Source organism: Periplaneta americana, chromosome 10, assembly GCF_040183065.1.
Source record: "Periplaneta americana isolate PAMFEO1 chromosome 10, P.americana_PAMFEO1_priV1, whole genome shotgun sequence".
NCBI classification, from domain to species: Eukaryota; Metazoa; Arthropoda; class Insecta; order Blattodea; family Blattidae; genus Periplaneta; species Periplaneta americana.
The window spans coordinates 121,076,046-121,095,126 of NC_091126.1; the positions used below are offsets into that span (position 1 = coordinate 121,076,046).

At 36.1% G+C, this 19,081-nt stretch overlaps 1 protein-coding gene across 3 annotated transcripts in view; it reads left to right on the top strand.

Moving 5' to 3' along the window:
• The first annotated feature begins 2,292 nt into the window (after positions 1-2,292).
• LOC138707986 (suppressor APC domain-containing protein 2) overlaps positions 2,293-19,081 on the top strand; it is a 65,378-nt gene continuing 48,589 nt past the window's right edge. For 2 of the 3 annotated variants that reach the window (XM_069838086.1, XM_069838083.1), the window contains exon 1: positions 2,293-2,391. The gene's annotated coding sequence lies outside the window, so the exon portion shown is untranslated. Of the gene's footprint in view, positions 2,392-5,804; positions 5,994-19,081 lie in introns of all 3 variants that reach the window. The other variant, XM_069838085.1, reaches the window with a different exon arrangement.

The window sequence follows — 19,081 nt, forward strand, 5'->3', positions numbered from 1 at the left end:
CAGACACACAGCTCTCAGTATATGTAGACCTATAATAAAATTATTATACCAATACCAAAAGGTTACACATACATATGCTTTTATCTTAAAAATTCAGTAGGAGTGGGAGCTTCCTCTTCACACTTCTTTGCAGTCACTAACTAATCTCACGACGACAACAGTCTGACGGCAGACGCTAAGTCAGCATCTAAACATTCAGCCACACAGTATTATTTTAGATTACACTGGCGGTATGTTTAGAGTAATATTGAACCATCTTTACTTAGGTACATCTTCAAGAGTGACCAAAATTATTTTTGTTCCGCTAGATTCGTTATTTGGGCCACTGTGCAGTGGCGCCACAGAAAAATTAGCAGTGGCGGCTCGTGAACTTGTGGATTGGGAGAGCTGCAGTGGATTTCGGTACATACAAATTTCACTTCTTGATACCATTACTAATACGTATAGGACAAAAATAAATGCACTACATATCGAAAAACCAAAACTTCCTGACTTAGTTGGAAGATGTCTGTGGGACCATTTACTAATCCCTAAGAAAAACTAATACCATCGATTTCAGTCTGAATTTCAGATCGGCAGACACTCAGCTTACAATCTACCAGTTCATTCTGAATTGTCTTAGAATAACCTTAAACAGTGGCATGTTCCAAATGATTTTTGAGAGGCTCGTTTAGATTACTCACGGACTGTAGCAACCCACGAAACACATCAGGGTTCTTCGAATCGTTTTTTCATCATGTCCCCTAAGAGGAAGTTCATATTGGCCACAAAATTTGATACAATCAATATTTTTTAAAAATAATTTCACGATTTTTTCTCACTTCTTGATTATATTTGAGAATGTTTGTTCTGTTCGTTTCACTTAATTGCACAGCAGTATGAGTTGCGTAACATAGCCAATGAAACAACATTTTTCAGGTAAGATTGCGAAGATTCGTGCATTTTGCTTTTTAGGGGCAAATGTCCTAAATCTGTCACACCACTCCTAGTCCATGCAGCATCACCACCGAAGAGGAGGCAAGGAAAACAAAATACAGATTTTCTTTGTTCACATCCACGTAACCACAAATGCTTAGTGTAAATTTCATTTTATACTTCCTTACATATATGCACTATTTCGGCTGGATGAAGATTAAGTAAGATTTAAGTCGGGTAACGGACGACCCTTTAATTTCACTTCATTACATCAATATTCTCCGCAAGGGAAAGTTGAGAAAAATAAAATTAATATTCTGTAATTCACACACACTCATGCTTGCAAATTTGCACTGGTTAAGTTACGGTATTAAGACGTCACACCAAAGCAACACTCAGATATACTGATGGTCAACAATTTTCTAAAACTGGAAAAGAAGTCTCTTTCGTATTTTACGTGCTATATTAAAAGGATTCTACTCGTGCAATCATTTTGAGTTAAGGCAAATATTAGGTTCTGCTGGAGGCTGGATATATACGTAATAATAAGGCAAAAGAGAATATTAATTTCGTTATATTAACTCGATAAGATTCTACAACAATAAGTATGTGAAAAGAAAATAAAAATTTTGTCATTAAGTTTCAAGGGAATAGAGAATCCATTTGACGCAGCATTACAATAGCGGTGTGGGAGGAGAGGGAAGATCCCTTGTGGCCTGGCTCTGCAAGCCACTGCAGCGAGATATAGGTTTTAAACAGCGGCAGTATCCCTCTGCTTCTCTTCACCTATCTACCCCCTGACCACGCAAGACACAGTCTATGGGGTGACCACCCTGCAGATCCCAGGACGACTTTGAATGCAGTGTCAATTCCAATACAGTCGGCGCGCAAAAAGATTATGCATAAGATAATAGTACATATTCCCGGCCAGATGAAATATAAAGCAATTTACCAATAAAAGCTGTAACAATTCTTCTACAAATTAAAATACATATTATTTTTATTTTCCTGTCAAAGCAGGGAGTGCTGCAGCTCCGCAGTTCTTATGGACGAGCCGCCCCTGAAAATTAGTATATCCTTTCCACTTTAAAACGCCATTATTCTCACAAATAATTTCAGTAGGCCTACCAATTAGCTTCAACCTTCAGGCTTCTTTCAAAATTTTCGTCCTCCTTCAAGTTAACTCTATTAATTTGACCCTGCTCTCTCACTCTACGCACCATCTCTGTTTATAAACATTTCTTTCACATCTATAGTTCTAATACAGAGGCCAGATTTAAGTAATAACAGATTATTAGCACGTTTTTCAACAATCGTTTGAATATGCCGCTGCGTGAGAGTGAAGAACACAAACCGAGATTCTCCAATAGCAGGTAAGGATCAGTGTGTTCGGCAGGTCAAACCCCTTCGCAATAGTCGTGATTGGAACTGGCGGTCTTAGTGGAATCTACAGGTGCTACAGAATAAAGAAAGTTCGTAAGTTAATACGTTATAATCAGCATTGAAGAACGTTAACATGTTGCTGTTGCAAGTTTAAAGGTGTAAATGTGTCTGATATAATAGATCTCTTCAGGCTGTGTATTTTTTTTCCTAAACGCAACAAAGCTATGTTGCCAGATGTAATAAAATACAGTTTTTGTCATACCTAAGGTTTGAAATATGTTTATTCCACATTATTGTCATAAATATGAAAATTTGAGTTCACAGGCCAATGTATTAAAAGTATCACAATAGGCTATCCATATGTCTTAGGTTTTCAGAAATATAAGTACTGTAAATAATAATAATAAAAAAAAACAATCGAGACACTACATAATTCTGCATCGTTATTTAATCTGTTTACGTTTTTAAATTTACTCATGAACTTTGCAGAACAAAGAAAACAATGTAACTACATTTCAAATCTGTAATTCATTATTTGTGTGTTTCGAATGTTTTCAATATTGTATTTGCCCTTCAATCTCTTAATTTAGTAACACAAATTTTTTTCGTTGTACTTTCAAAATCATTGACAGGCTACTGTAGGTATGTGAATAAAAATGCGGGGTAGCCTACATACGTATGTCGAGAGTAAACATTTCGTGATTGCATTTAATCTTAATATGAATTTTCATTCATTTTAATCTCGGCAGTAAACTGCATTGCATAACCTCACACTTTCTTTAGTTCTGAGGATAAATTTCAGAACACGGATTCCTTCCTTTCCCTCTTACTTCAAAATTCCAACCTTGTGCACACAAAATAAATTATTGGCACTGAAAAGTGCCTTTTCATAAGTATGATGATGCGCATTCGACAAACGCAGACAAATCTGCTCTTTTTAGTATTTTAAGATATAATTGTTAGTGAGGAATCTGTATATACTGAAATATAATAATAATAATAATAATAATAATGGTACTGAGCTGGATCGCATTCTGGCACCTTTTTATTGTATTTTCGTCATGGAACCTAGAAACGTGTTAATAATTATGTTTTCAACATGATTTTTCTTTGAACTCCGCTCTTGAAAGTCTTAAAGTTGGACGAAAAGGAGATCGAAAACGACAAAATTCCCATTAGGCCCTATACTGGACAGTATCATCTCCCCGTCTGCTATAATATAGGCTATTCTACAGAGTCCCACCACCTTTTTCTCCAGAAGAAGAGCGCTGGTACCTACTGATGTTATTATTTACCTGACATCCATTGAATACAGAATTTCATAGGCCTATGATATCACATCACTTTTTCTTATTTAGGCCTAAAGAAAATTTGGAATTTCTACATTTTGGGAATGGTGATATTGAATTCCATAGGACTAATTTATTATTCTTACAAAAAATTTCAGTTCAATTTTTCTTCAGAAAAGAATATTACAAATATTTAAATGTTTCGATATAATTTTTTTTATTCAAGTGATAATATTCAATTTTGCATGAAATAAACAAAGATAACATATTAATATAATTTATTGTACGAGTTAAGAAGCTTACTCTTATGAAAAATTACATACAATATTGAATTGAACAAATTAAAGTAAAGTAAGTAGCCTATATTTGTCTTAAAAGTGGTTTCCCTCAGTTCTTCCAGTTGCAGCTTTTAGAATAATCTTCCCTTCCTTACCCAGAAATGCAGCATACTCAAAACATGTACCGGCATTCTGTAGATTTAAGTATATCTTTAACATTTTTAAAGATTCAGCAGTAGCGGCTCGCCGTAAAAAAAAAATAGGTGAAGTGCTGTTCACATACACAAATGCATAAACAGTTTTACCAATATGAGTAGGCCTACTATTCGTAAACTGCGTGCAATTTTAATAGGTCTAGAACACATGCAAACAGGAAAATTAATTTATTTCAGGACTCACTCAATTTCTTGCATATCAAGTCAATCCTTCTACCTTTTAAAGCAGCAAACCTGTCGATGATGTCTTCATAAAATGTCTGACTTTAACTGAGGGTGGACAGTATATCTCTATGCAAAGCTATGGGACTAATGAAGAAAATCTCTCCTGTGATGTAGCATTCCGAGTGAAATTTTTAATCTCTTCAAACAGAAAATATTCTTTCATCGAAAAATTTTTTTAAAGTTATTTTATACAACTTCTCTATTTTCTTAGCACTTTTTAAAACAAAGAACAAATGGAACTGTAGGTCGTCCAAAATTTAAAACATCTTTCTTATCCTCATATATAAGTCTACAAAACGGCATTTCTAATAAATAATAAAACGTGTCATTTTCGGGATACATATTTCGCACTCATTTATCAATATTTTCTATGTACTGGTATCTGTTTGTATAATAGCACTATAGTGATTAAACATATAATATGCACTGTGATGTAGGATTAATACACTATATACACTTATCACTAATATACTCTAAATACATTAAATAATAAGTTAATATATATGTACACAGTATTAAACTACATGTGTATATTTACACGCGCGTTAAACTTTCAAATACAAGAGCTGGAACAAAACTGGCAAGCTCATGGTAAGAAATAATACACGCAGCGGAAAACAACTTGTAAACTTTGTGAATGTATGTTGGGTGTATTTCTGATAAAATAACATAGAGCTAGCTAATTTACCACAGTAGGGGTGGCTGCTTCGACACAAGGAATGAGGATAATATTCTCGAGTCAGGTAGTACATACTCTAAAATTTCGCAGCCCTTAAACAATAGCCCCCGGCCTTGGAGACCAGCTGCAACGCTTCTCTATCGTCAGATCTGCAAACTGGTTACTCCACCTACAACAAGTCTGACAGTTCTCCGTAACTGAAAGACTCAGAAATGCACTTCACTCATACAATCTTTCTTTAGTGCGTGACGTCACGTTACCATGGAAACCAAGTGCTGTATGAGAATGGGAGCCCAAATAATTTCACCTTTACAGTATTGTAAGTTCCAATAGATACCGCTCGGCGCTCGTAACAGTTGACATTATTCTATTCAGCGGGCGGTTACAGGTACTATTTATACATCTAAACACTATTCATAACGACTGAAAATAAAACTTTTTTTTATTTTAGAAATATGGTACCAGTAATAACTAGAATTAATTATTAGTACGAGATAAAATTGTGTTTTACGCGTAAATAGGTGAAGTCACACTTCACCTACTTCACCTGAATAACCGCCCCTGAGGTTCAGACACATTTGATTTCTCTCTTTGGTCCAAAAACTACCCATAATACTGATTGTTCTCTTAGCATACAGTATACAAGGTTGCCATAAACTTTGGAACTAAAATCGAGGCATATAATTAAAACACCTGTTCATTGTGCAAACATTGATTTTTATTGGAATTCAAATAATTTTGCAAAGAAATTATTTTTATTGGAATTAAAATAATTTTTCAAAGAAATTAACACAATAACCATACCATTCATATTTTTCAGATTTGCACACAGCCTGCATGATGGATGGATATCTTTGTACATACATGTAAAATTTAGAACATGTCATGTTCAGATTGTAGTGGCACTGCAATATGCTTTCTATAGTGTCTATGCTGAACCGATTTCTTTCATCAGTCCATTGTGCTGCCATCAGAGAAAATCTGCGTTCAAGATTTGCATTGTGAGCAGGTACAGCGAAAATATACTGGCAGATTTCAAGTAATTCTGAATACTCTTCATTATGGTTTACAGTCTCAAAAAATTTAAGTCACTTCCCTTGAACTTTTCCGCTTTTCCATTCATGAACACCCAACTTCGTACTCACAAAGTTTTTCAAGCAAACAAACTGATCAAACATTTCAGATTCTGAAAGCTGCACTTCTTTTTGTTTTTAGGTAAGTCAATGTCTCTTCTATATAACTTCTATAGGCCTATCACTATTTAAAGTTTTCAACAAGTTCGGCTAAATCACACAATAGATATATTGTAGTAACCTTAAAATACAAATAAGCTGAAAACCAACTCAAAATCGGGACATCTGACTGTCCCAAACAAATTTGTCAGGGCACCGGGATAGTGGACACAAAAGCGGTGACAATCCTGGAAAACTGGGATGTATGGCAACCCTGAGCATATGCGTTACTTAACCCATATCAGCCCATGGAATCATTAACGACCCACTCAAAGAATTAAAAAAAAATTGTTTCAAATTACAAAATGAATGCATTGTTAAGGTTGTTAATAATTAACATTCTCAAGTTCAACATCTAGATATTGAGCACAACTTCTCTTTTGAATGACATACTGTCCAGTGTCTTGGTCTAAATTGTCGATTGAATGGTTGCTGTACCTTTGTGCACTACGAAGTGTAGAAGTGCAAGGAAGAAATGAAAGTTCTGTTTTCAATTTTATTTATTGACTATTTATATTAGTGTTAATATGATCACGAAAGAGTAATGGATAGTTACGCATAATTGTCCAATATTACAAACTCATAGATTTAGCATAAAAGTGGCATATTTTGATGAATCACTAATGACCCACTGGGCAGATATCATAGCAATACATTATATAATCATTCAAAATATTACACTACTAATTTTATGAAGCTATCAGCAGTCTCTTGTGGTCATAAAAATATTCTGCTATCTGCAAACCTGGGTTCGATATTTTAGTACTTTAGTAGTTGGTTTTGCAATGCTCTGCCTTAATTATAACATGAAAATAATTATTTCTCTGGTAGAGTCCTGGCTGTTCTCTTCTCATATTTATTGAATAGAAACACACTCTTCACACCAGATGATTTTTCTTTTATTATTATGGTATTCCTTATTTTACAATGCTATGTTAGGGTTGACAACATAATTATGACATATTTGAAGTGAACAAACTGAACAAAGTAACTGCAGACTCTTGCTTTGGCTGCAATAAAATATCGTTTCACTTCATAGAGGTTCAACACCATGCTCTTTGGACATAAGTGTAACAACAAAGTCGCAATCCCCCAACGTGATGTAGTATGCAAATACAACTCTTTCATGGAAGGAGTAGATCAACTAGTCTCCAATATTGCTGCTTACAGGATATCAATATGAGGCAAGAAACAGTATATCCCCCATTTTATATTTTGGAAGTTCCATGTGTTGGTGAACAATTTTTGTGTCTTAGCAAGATCGTACAATCCTAGCATCACCCCCTTGAATTTCGGAAAAAAATATTGCCATTGCATTGCTCGTGAAGTATGGAATGCCTGCAGCTCGACCAGAACCTTCAGCTAAGCTACTGATAGATTTCTCATCCCCTGTTCGTTGACACCAAACAGGTCACAGGATTGGGTCAAGTAAGGAAAAGTGTTGTTGTTGTTTTCTAATGCCAGGCGTTTGACAATAAAGTCATTTGACTTCTTGCACTCATAATTTTTTCAAAGATATTATCATGGCCAGCCACTGAAGCACAGATTTTGAGGTGTTCCGAATCCATTTCTTGGTTTGAGTTGCACAATGGACAGTTAGGGGACTGATATATTCCAATTCTATGCAGGTGTTTGGCCAAACAATCATGGCCTGTTGCCAATCTAAATGCAGCTACAGACGATTTTCGTGGTAAATCGGGAATTAACTGTGGATTTTGATGCAGAGAGTTCCATTTTTTCCCTTGAGATTGTGTCATCAAATTTTGTTTGTTGAAGTCTAAGTATGTAGATTTAATAAATCTTTTCACAGAGTAATACATAGATTTAGTAACAGGTCTGTAAGTAGCAGTGCTGCCCTTCTTAGCTAAATCATCCGCATTCTCGTTTCCCAGGATTCTACAATGGGATGGTATCCATTGGAATACAATTCTTTTATTGAGTGATATTAATTGAGAGGGCATTTTAGTTATTTCTGCTGTTTGAGATGAAGGTGTGTGTTTAGAGACTATTGATAGAATAGCTGCTTTGGAGTCTGACAATATAACTGCATTTTTAAATTTACTGATGTGGCATAGAAGATTCCTGAGGCTTTCACTTATTGCAATGATTTCTCCATCAAAACTTGTTGTTCCATACCCAAGAGATCTATAAAGTGAGAAGAGACAGCACGTAACACTTGCACCGGCACCTTGTTCTCTGGAGATCAAGGATCCATCAGTGTATAAATGAAGCCAGTTTTGTGGAGGGTACCTAATATTAATTGTCTCTAAAGACAATTGTTTTAGTATTTCAGTGTTTACTTCTGATTTTAGTATTTCTTCTGTTAAATTTAGATTATATTCTATATTTAATAGAGTTAAAGGGTTTGGTTTAATTTGTAGGTTTTTTTTTTAAATTCGGAATATTGATTTTCTGTTTTAATTCTTGAACAATGGATATGAAACTTTTTTGAGTTTTCAATCTACAGAGAGGACTGTATGAATGCCAATTGTTTCCTGGTAATCTAATAAGCCCTTCATATTGAATCAGTGCTTTTTCTTCTATTGTCATTTTGATGCTGTTAATATTAGTGAGGAATCTCATAGAATCTATTGGAGTTGTTTTGATTCCACCAGTAATGAGTCTGAGAGCTTGCTTTTGAACATATTCTATTTCGTTTATGAAAGGTGAAGTAATTAAAATTTCTCCGCAGTATGTCAGCACTGGCTGTATAAACATTTTGTATGTAGTGTTCAAAGTAAGGAAAAGTTGTAAAGTGTGTAAAAGTAAGACTGGAAAAGCCTGCAGGAAATGTCAAGTTCCTCTTTACGACAAATGTTTTGCTACATTGCAAAATAGTTTTATGCGTATAACTGATAAGATTGCTTGTTTTCACAGACAAATATAATTAGTTAATTACCATTGCTTAAGTGAATAATAATTATTTTGTGTCTGTTAAAAAAATCATATCTCAATTAAACAGTTGCAACTTCAAAAATCAGTTTCATTTGTAATAATTCTCCAGTTCAGTAGAGAACATTATTTAGCACTAGAGTAACACATCTGCCCAGTGAGTTGTTAACAACCCATCCTCAGAAGTCCACTTGTGCCTCAAATATAATTAAAATTCTTGTTTCTCGTCACTTCTTAGGTCCCTAGGATGAAGATATGTAAAATTTATAAAGAAACTTGAAGGAAGACATTCTGGACAGATATGGGTTGAAGGAAATGACAAAACAAAAGAAACCAACTGCAGTAGTTCATCAGCACTTTCATGTTTGTGAAAATATTCTGCCCATATTTTATCATCAGATGAATCTATATTAGCTCGATACACCAATCTGAAATCACAGTAGTCATTGTACAGTTTGTCTAAATCTAGTGTGAGTTTAAGTATCATCCCAAATGAAAGGCACAATAACTTGTATTACCAGTACACTTAACTTTTAGTGAGTGACAAACAACTCACATATCTAAAGAAGCCGTCTCCACTAAAATCAGTCCCCCCCCCCCCCTCCCAGATAAGCAATGCATCGCCTAAGGAAGTTACATTTGCTTTAAATCTCTCTTTGTCATCATTTCTCAGATTAATCAAAATAGCATTAACTCTTGTACCATAGAATTGATCATCAAGCCGGTATTCTAATTGTCGGAAATTTTCGCATTATTGCATCCAAGTTCACAGAACATGAAGTGCTTCCCAACTCAAGTACAATGGCATTGAAGTGGGAAAGTATGCTATGCAGAAAGAACAAATTCTTCTTCTTCTACTATGGCACCACACCTCGCAATCGAGCCTTGGCCTCCTCTATCCTTAGAAAGAACAAATGCTTATATGGAACATTCACTATATGAAGCCTCGGAGAAATCTGCATCAGAGCCCTCTGGAGCAACAAACTCCCATATTATCTTGGAACAGTCATCTTTTCCTTTGGACAATAAGTACGCTCATGGCAGGATATAGTGACAGCCATCTAGTGGGTACATGTTGCAGAAGTTCTTTATATTACATCTCGGCAAAATCAGCAAATTCTTTAAGACGTTCTGTCCTAATAGATGAACTGAATTCACTGAACTTTTTTATGGCAGCTGCTTCGATGTTATATGAGAGAATTTGCCACCATATTTCACACAGTTGTTGATAACATGACATTTGCAATTTGCTTTACAACACATGGAATTTCATGATGTAGCTTTACATTATATAGAATTGTGTTTCCCATAATTTACTGACACATTACCAGCACAATACGCACTCATTATTTTGTTCAATTTTTAATTCATTTACCACTGCGGTATTTTTTAAAGCATTAAAAATATCAATTGAGCTCTCCTTCGGATCTTCGTAGAAACTAGGAGCTTCTGACATATTCTAATTCTCAAGTCGAAATAATGAACTGAATAAGAAAATGTTTTGATATTTCCTACATTAGAAGTGTTTGATGATACCGACAAGTATCCAGAATTTACTTCACGTTTCTGTGAGAAGGGGGCAGTACATATTGAACAACTGCAGTCACTTTGGTTGTTCCATACGCTATTTTAGCAGTAGTCTTGCATTCAGAAAACATTTTTCTTATACTACAGTTTTGTTTTGACAGTCAAGACTGTTGTAGCCTTGACCATGTTTAACAGTGTGAAATATGGAAAAAATTTTAGCTTTTATTACGGCATCTTCATCACTGTGATTTTGCTCACAGAAAGCGCATTGATGGCTTTATTTTGGCGCTGTATTCCTTGTCTTTAAAATGATTTTTCCATTCAATATTAACCTTTAAGGCGCATCACTCTTCATATTTTACAAAAACCTTAAAGAGGATGTAATGTACATTTAGGCCTAGCCATAAAATCGTCGTCTCACAACCCAATTTTAGATTTCTTTTTCTTTTTCCCATTCTTTGTTACAAGAGCAAAATCTTTTAAGTTTTTTACTGGTCGAGTAGATTTACATGGCTCATCCTCGTCTTCATCATTGTGAAACTTGCCATGTTTTATAATATATACTGGTAAATTTTCACGTTGTTAGTAACAATCACTTCACAAATACACACTACAATAATGTTTCCCAACAGCTTAATGCAGACAGACTAATAAAATAGTGTATTAATATTAAGCTAACAGCAGTTTATAAGACAATAACATCTATTACTGAGTGTTTCGGTTCATAATTATTTGACAGTTCATTATAAATACCTCACATACACCCTCAATATTATATAAATAGATGCCTTATGGTTCAAAATTGTTTGATCAGTCATGCTAAATTTAGCCTTCATACACACTCATTGTTGACTCCCTGCACACAGACACAACGAAGAAAGTGTTTTCCATGTACATCTGTTGTGTAGGCCTAATTATATTTTCTCTAGAATAAATTTGTTTTTTATGTGCCTGAAGGGCCGCTTGACAGAAATTTCCTGGACTTCATTTTTCTCGACCAGGAGTCAGGACAAAGAATTCAATTCCTGTACAATTTCAGCCAATTCTGAACAGGTGGCAACCCTACATATCACCTACCAACAATTTTGAACGAACTGCAATACAAAATTGGAACCAGCTTCAGTAACATCTACACATCACCAAAAGGAGAGCAAATTTTTTTAAGCTTATTTATACATGCTTTAACATCTAAGTCATATCACGTGTGTAGGATAATTGGTTATATCAGCAGGCCATAGACTGTTGTTGAGTTTGTTTCTAATGTCGTATGATAGCTTGTATTCATTTAAACTGATTTAAATTTTATTAATTATTATGATAATGGTGATTAAGATGGTGATGAATCATGGTATGTAAATTTCCAATCTGGCATTTGCCATGAAAAACTTTAGTTAGATTGGCCGGCCATGCGGTTTGAACTCCAGACCTTCCGAATGCAAATCTAGTGCAGTAACCCTTAGCCACTCGCATGGTGCAGAATTTATTCACTACTTATAGGCACAGTTTAGCAAAGGTATCACTTTTGTCGCATCTATCCTTCCCACAAGTGTCAATGCAATAGCATTACAGCTTATTTCTACAGTGCGTCTGAACCATACGTCCACGATGATTTTTTTTTATTTTATTGGGTTATTTTACGACGCTGTATCAACATCTAGGTTATTTAGCATCTGAATGATATGAAGGTGATAATGCTGGTGAAATGAGTCCGGGGTCCAGCACCGAAAGTTATGCAGCATTTGGTCGTATTGGGTTGAGGGAAAACCCCGGAAAAAACCTCAACCAGGTAACTTGCCCCAACAGGGATTCGAACCCGGGCCACCTGGTTTCGCGGCCAGACGCGCTGACTGTTACTCCACAGGTGTGGACTCCACGATGATTGACCGGCCACATGCTCAGTGGGAGGCCACGCCTTCTCCACTAAGACGACATGTATGCTGGCGCAGCTGGAAGGCCTTTCCATTCATATCAACACTACGACGTCTACAAATAAAACAGTTTATCTGTAACTTCACCTCTGGCAGTATTTGTTTAGCTGAGATGGACAGATCTTTTCGTCATGGTAAACAGATATTAATTAAGGAAATGTATACAACATATACAACACGTACATAAAGAATATAAAATCGTGTGTTTCAATGAGGCGACAATTCAGACGTAAATTTCCTGACAGGACAGTACCCTCTAAAAGAACATCATTAAGTTTATTTAATAGATTTAATGAAAGACGATAAAAGCACCGTATTCTTACAGAGGAAAAACTGGATGAAATGTTGCAGCATTATGTGTAGCCCATGCAAGTCTCTGAAACATGTAGCACAGCAGACAGGGGTTTCTAAACCATCTGTGGAAATGGCAGTAAAATTATTGAGACTAAAACTATACAGAATTCCATCATGTCGTGAATTACAGCACCAAGATGCAATCGCGGGCTTAATTTCTGCAGTTGGGTGTTAGAAAAAGTAAATAATGAAGAACTTGAATGACAATTTCTTGAGAAGATGTGAAATATGCGTCTAAGAAAATGTACAGTACATCACATACAACATTTTCTGTGAGCAGGGTGAGTACCAAATGATGATGTGTTACCTATACCTAGTTTTAACGAGTTCAGTTGCACAAGCATGCTTGCCGTCTCAGTGACAGAAGTGCAACCTCCCTACGGGTATGCGGCTAGTCAGTCATTGTGGACATATGGCCCAGACGCACTGTGTGTGTGTGTGTGTGTGTGTGTATGTATATACAGGGTGTTTAAAAAATACGGGGCATAATTTCAGGTAAGTATTTCCCACATGTAGACAATTAAAATAGTTCATTACAACATTTGTCCGGAGATGCTTTATTTCCGAGTTATGACCTTCACAACATTGAAATTCACCGGAACATTTTTCTTTCCGCAGGTCATTGCCGTCAAAGGAGACATTAAGAGGGTCTGACAGTTCATTCCGAGGCGAAGGTTACATTCAGTGTTGTGTAGGCGTTAGACTGTGCGACATGTATTCAAATCAAGAGCTGGCAGAGATACACTTCATGTACGGTAAGGCGGACGGCAATGCTGCACTGCCCACAGCGACAATGTCCAGATCGGAAGACATTTGTACGTCTCCATTACTGTCTGTGCGAGTATGGAAAATTTAACTCTCCTGGTTTGGGAAGGGGACGACCAAGATCTACAACTCCAGAAGTACAGGAGGAGATTCTGGAGGCTGTGAACATGACTCCTTCTATCAGCACACGAAGGGTAGCATTGCAAGTCAATGTTCCTCATACGACTGTCTGGAGACTGTTGAAAGAGTATCAATTGTATCCTTATCATTTGCAACGTGTACAGGCCCTGTCACCAGCAGATTACCCTGCACGAGTTAGGTTCTGTCAGTGGTTCTTGCAGCAGTGTGGTGTAAATCCGAACTTTCCTGCTTTAGTATTATTTACAGATGAAGCACAGTTCACACGAGATGGCATAACTAATTTTCACAATCAGCATGTATGGGCATATGAAAACCCACGTGCAACTGTTCCATCTCATCACCAGGTGCGGTTCTCCCTCAACATGTGGGCCGGTATCATTGGTGATCGATTAGTTGGACCCCATGTACTTGTAAACAGACTTACGGGGCAGGCGTACACAACTTCCTGGAAAACACCATACCTCATGTTTTAGAAGACACTCCACTGATCAATCGTCAACACATTCACTTCTTGCATGATGGCGCTCCTGCACACTTCAGTCGTACGGCTCGCCAGTACTTGGATCGAAGATTTTCTGTTCGATGGATAGGTAGAGGTGGCCCAATTGCTTGGCCTCCACGCTCACCTGATCTGAACCCTCTCGATTTCTACTTATGGGGCCATTTAAAATCATTGGCTTATTCGTCTCTGGTGCCTGATTTGGAATCCCTTCGGAATCGAATTGTGGCATGTTCTGAGGACATACGCAATACTCCTGGAGTTTGGGATCGTGTTCACAGGTCAATGAGACATCGATGTGAGGTCTGTATTCAAGCAGGAGGTGGACATTTTGAACATCTTCTGTAATGACAACGACCTGCGGAAAGAAAAACGTTCCGGTGAATTTCAATGTTGTGAAGGCCATAACTCGGAAATGAAGCATTTCCGGACACATGTTGTAATGAACTATTTTGATTGTCTACATGTGGGAAATACATACCTGAAATTATGCTCCGTATTTTTGAAACACCCTGTATATATATATATATATATATATATATATATATATATATATATATACACACACGACTTCCTTTACACCTAAGTTCAATTTTTATAATATTTTGTACCATATCACTTGCAGAAGTTTTGAAGTTGAAATTAAACATCTTAAAAATAAGATATCAGTATATGGGGAAGATAGTTAATAATTGATGGATAAAAAATGCAGTTTTAGTAGATAATAGTTGATGTTTATATTTCTGACCTATATTAAAACAGAACAGACATGAGAATTGAGATTAATAAAATATTTATTTAAATCTGTTCTCCTAATTATACCTATAATATGATTCTTATCTATACATTAAGATCCTGATATTATTATGAACATAAAAACTAAAAACTGAATGTTAACCAAACTACAGTTAAAGCTAACTTCGATATATGGCTCGTTATTACATTACATACAAATGTGACATAGGCATATTTCTGTATCCTGGTCTAACGAATCTGATATAAGTTACTCAGACCTGTAGTGTTCACGTGAATTAATTAGTATAGGCATGTTTATTGTCTTTATTAACTGTGAAAATGTATAAAATACTTCATCTGATGGCGATGACCACTGCCACTTGCTCTATCTTGCTTACTAGCTTTTTCCATTATATTCAAAGTAGAACCAGTCACTAATGCTAACTATATTTTCTGAAGTCACTGTGACAGTTACATTAGGTTCACTCGAAAAGAAATTCCAACAGATGGCATATGAGGAAAGTCTGGAATGCAGTAAAACAGAAAAAGTGCCTCATTATCAGTGTCCCACAATGAATATGTTTACCTGTGACTGTTGCCAGTGAGCCAATTGGACCTCATCTTGTAATATATAAGTGTAATTTTCAGAAAATAAGTGTTTTATTGATGAATGATGTATTTGTAGTTGAATCTGATCTTTCTGCAGCTCTCAGCTTGATGCCTTTTCATGTAACTGTAAAAAAAACTAAGGAACTGATTTTTATATGAATTGGATAAGCTTGGTTGTTGTTCCTTCTTCTAAAACTTTAAGAATTCTTTCTCCAGAGATGTTTCATGTATAGGCCTACTATTTCACCTCTTTCTTCCATGCTTCCAATGAATTCCACAAATCCTTTTCCATTATTATTTGTGTCACACTTATTAGTCCAGCACTCTACTGTAGCATTCTCACAAGTTATTTTCCCCGGTAGGTCACTACTGTATTTAGGAATATTTCTTTTAACCTTATGTAAACTTGAAACTGCAAGGGCGAAGTTTTCATGGTACTTGCATAAGTATACATTATGTGGAAGTTTACTGCTTAACAATACATAAGGTCGAAGTTTGCGAATTTACCTTCACCAATAGACAGGTTGGGAAAATGTTCTGTTAATTTTTGATATGCAAGTGAATTTTCATGATATGACAATCCAAGTTTTGTGGTAAACATTTCACTTCAGTGACAAAAAGCTTTCTGATTACTGTACTACAGCGTCAAGAAGTTGGCGGTATAGCACATTTTGCTCCTGAAACTGATTTTTCTAGGGCTTGTGAACTGGCATACAGTATATCGAGGAGATATAGGTAGACAAGTACTAATACCTTCTGTTTTCTTCAGTAATCTATGTTTGGAAACACTTTCCTCACGCTTTCCTTGTTTTATTTTCAGTGCTAACTTGTTCCTCATTTGACAGTTTTTTAAACTTTCTCTCGCAACCTACTTCGACTTCTCCATACTTCCTACCTATGTTTTATTCTACAAGCCGAGATGGCCAGCGTCATTATCAATGACCTGTAGGTTGAGGTGCGTGGGCAATGAGGAAAGATAACCGATTGAGGGAAGTGATAATACTTCTGTTACACATAAAAAAAATTTAACACTTAACACACTCACAATAAGAGCAAGTTACAGAATGAAAATGAATCATTGTGCATGGGTGACCTTCTCAGGTAAGATAACAGGTTGCCAGATTTAAAAAATACTGTCTCAAAGAGGGACATTTTACTGCTGTTGAGATTACAAGCGACAATGTGTGTAGGATAATTAAAGAATTACTTTTTCAACATTTTAATAAATATTTACCAATACATTTGTTATAATTTACAATACTGTGTCATTTAAGTTAATGTGACAATTTAATATGGTACATAAGTTATATAGAACTTACATTTTTATTACCAAGACAGATACCAAATATCAAAATACAAAATTAATGTGGTAGGAGAGTATCCTCTTAAATTTGCGTATCTCTGAACACGGTGTGTGGCACATTATTTTGTTTCGCATCGTGCCCAAATTTAAATTCTGCTTAGGAATGGCTAATCCCTATTAAAAAAAAACAGGACATTCTGCAACCTGAAAATCGGGAATGTCCCGATATCGCCATATTGGGACATCTGACAATCCCAAGTGACACCCTATACCCCTCATATGTCTCATGCCATCTCGTCAACTTTTAACTAATCTTTTGTTCTCATATTTTCCTCCTTTCTGTAGTTTTTATCTCTTGTAATAGCGTTCTGCTTCTTCTAGTTATTTCACTGAAATTATTATGTTATAATAGCAATGACCCTACATAATTTAATTAACTTTTACAATTTCATGTATCAAAATGAAAATCCCAAAACTTAGTTTTCGCATAATATTTCTGTAACTCACATTATACATCCTGCGTGACTCAAGTTGTAATAATACCTATTGTATTTTTAAAACCATGTATAAATACTGTACTTTCATCTACCTGCAGAATTACGATCATTAATTAAAAACAAACTATTTATGTAATAGGTCAAAACACCATTAGGCTACTTACGAAAGATATTAATATTTTCCATGTTTTTTGACTTAGTATGTCAAAAAATGATTGAGGTTAGAATATTACATAGGTACCGGTAGGCTACAAAATAAATGTGTATCCACGAAATTTTAACCTTTAGTGACATGCTTACTCGAAAAGTGCTTTATGTAACACAACTATATGAAATTATGGTTATTATCCTGGTTTCCATTTTAGAATGGCAGATACACTTCAGTGAGCATGTTATATCTGTTTTTGACACCTTTCTACAGAGCTATTATTATCATACGTCCCAGAAAAGAGCGGCCGGACAGCCGCGCCCTGCATGGTTTCCGCCGAGCGCATAACCATTTCTCTGGCGCTTCTACAACAGTACTATAGTCCCGACGCTGTTATTTCCGGCGTGACTCCGCCCCTTTGCTTACGTCTTAGGCAGTAAAGGCTCTATGAAGTCTAGGTAGGTAGTATTGTTCGCCATTTTTGTTCTCACATTGCCGAGCTACCATACGAGGAATCTATTTGCCGCACCGTTAAACATTATCATGTCGTAGCTCCTATGATAATAAATCAAACGCAATGTAATTCAGCAAATAATTGAGCGGCAAATAACGTCTTCGTGTGTTTTCTGCGAACGCCAAAAAAAAGAGCTAAAATGGCGGGCGATTATATTAACTATTTATCGAGCCTTAAGAAATGAATCAGCGAATCACAAGACGCACACGTTTAAATGTAGGCGACCTGCAACGCGATTGGCTACCGGAAATTAGAGCGACGGGACATGAACGTTCAATAATTTGGACTTACCATGCTCACGGTCGTTGCTGAAAATGGCCTCCGTTTGCCGCCACACACAACTGACATCTTCTGATAAACGAATGAACAACACTCTGAAGTTTCACATCATTGATAGCTTGGCTTTCTTCTCGTGTATAGTCTTTTAGTTCATCTATAGATATAGAGTGAGGTTTTTTCCTATAAACCCTACCTTTTAGTGTTCCCCATAAATGAAAGTCACCGGGTGTTTATATCTGGGCTTCGTGGAGACCACAAATTATTACTGATTAGTCTTGTACCAAAAATACGCCTCTATTCCCTCATTGACACGGCAGCTGTATAAGCAGTGGCGGAATCTTGTTGAAAATAAACTGGCAATCGTTCCGCGTAAAAACAGTACGTTTTCTGCTTGATTTTCGATTCTTCACTGAGCCTGTTTCTTTAAATCTTTTAGCGAGTCGTCTAATTGTTTTGGCAGAAGGCACAGGTCTGTTTGGAAACTTTACTCGAAATTTTCGTCTTGTTTTCGCACACGACCTTCTGCCTTCTACAGCTTGATTCAGGGATTTTGGCCCCTGCAAAAAGAAAGTAGACAGACTAAGAGCGAGTTACTCATCACTAGCGGCGGGCTGGGTCACATAGGTCAGGCCGCGCAGTCATAATACCTAACACTTCCTTCTTATCATGTCGCG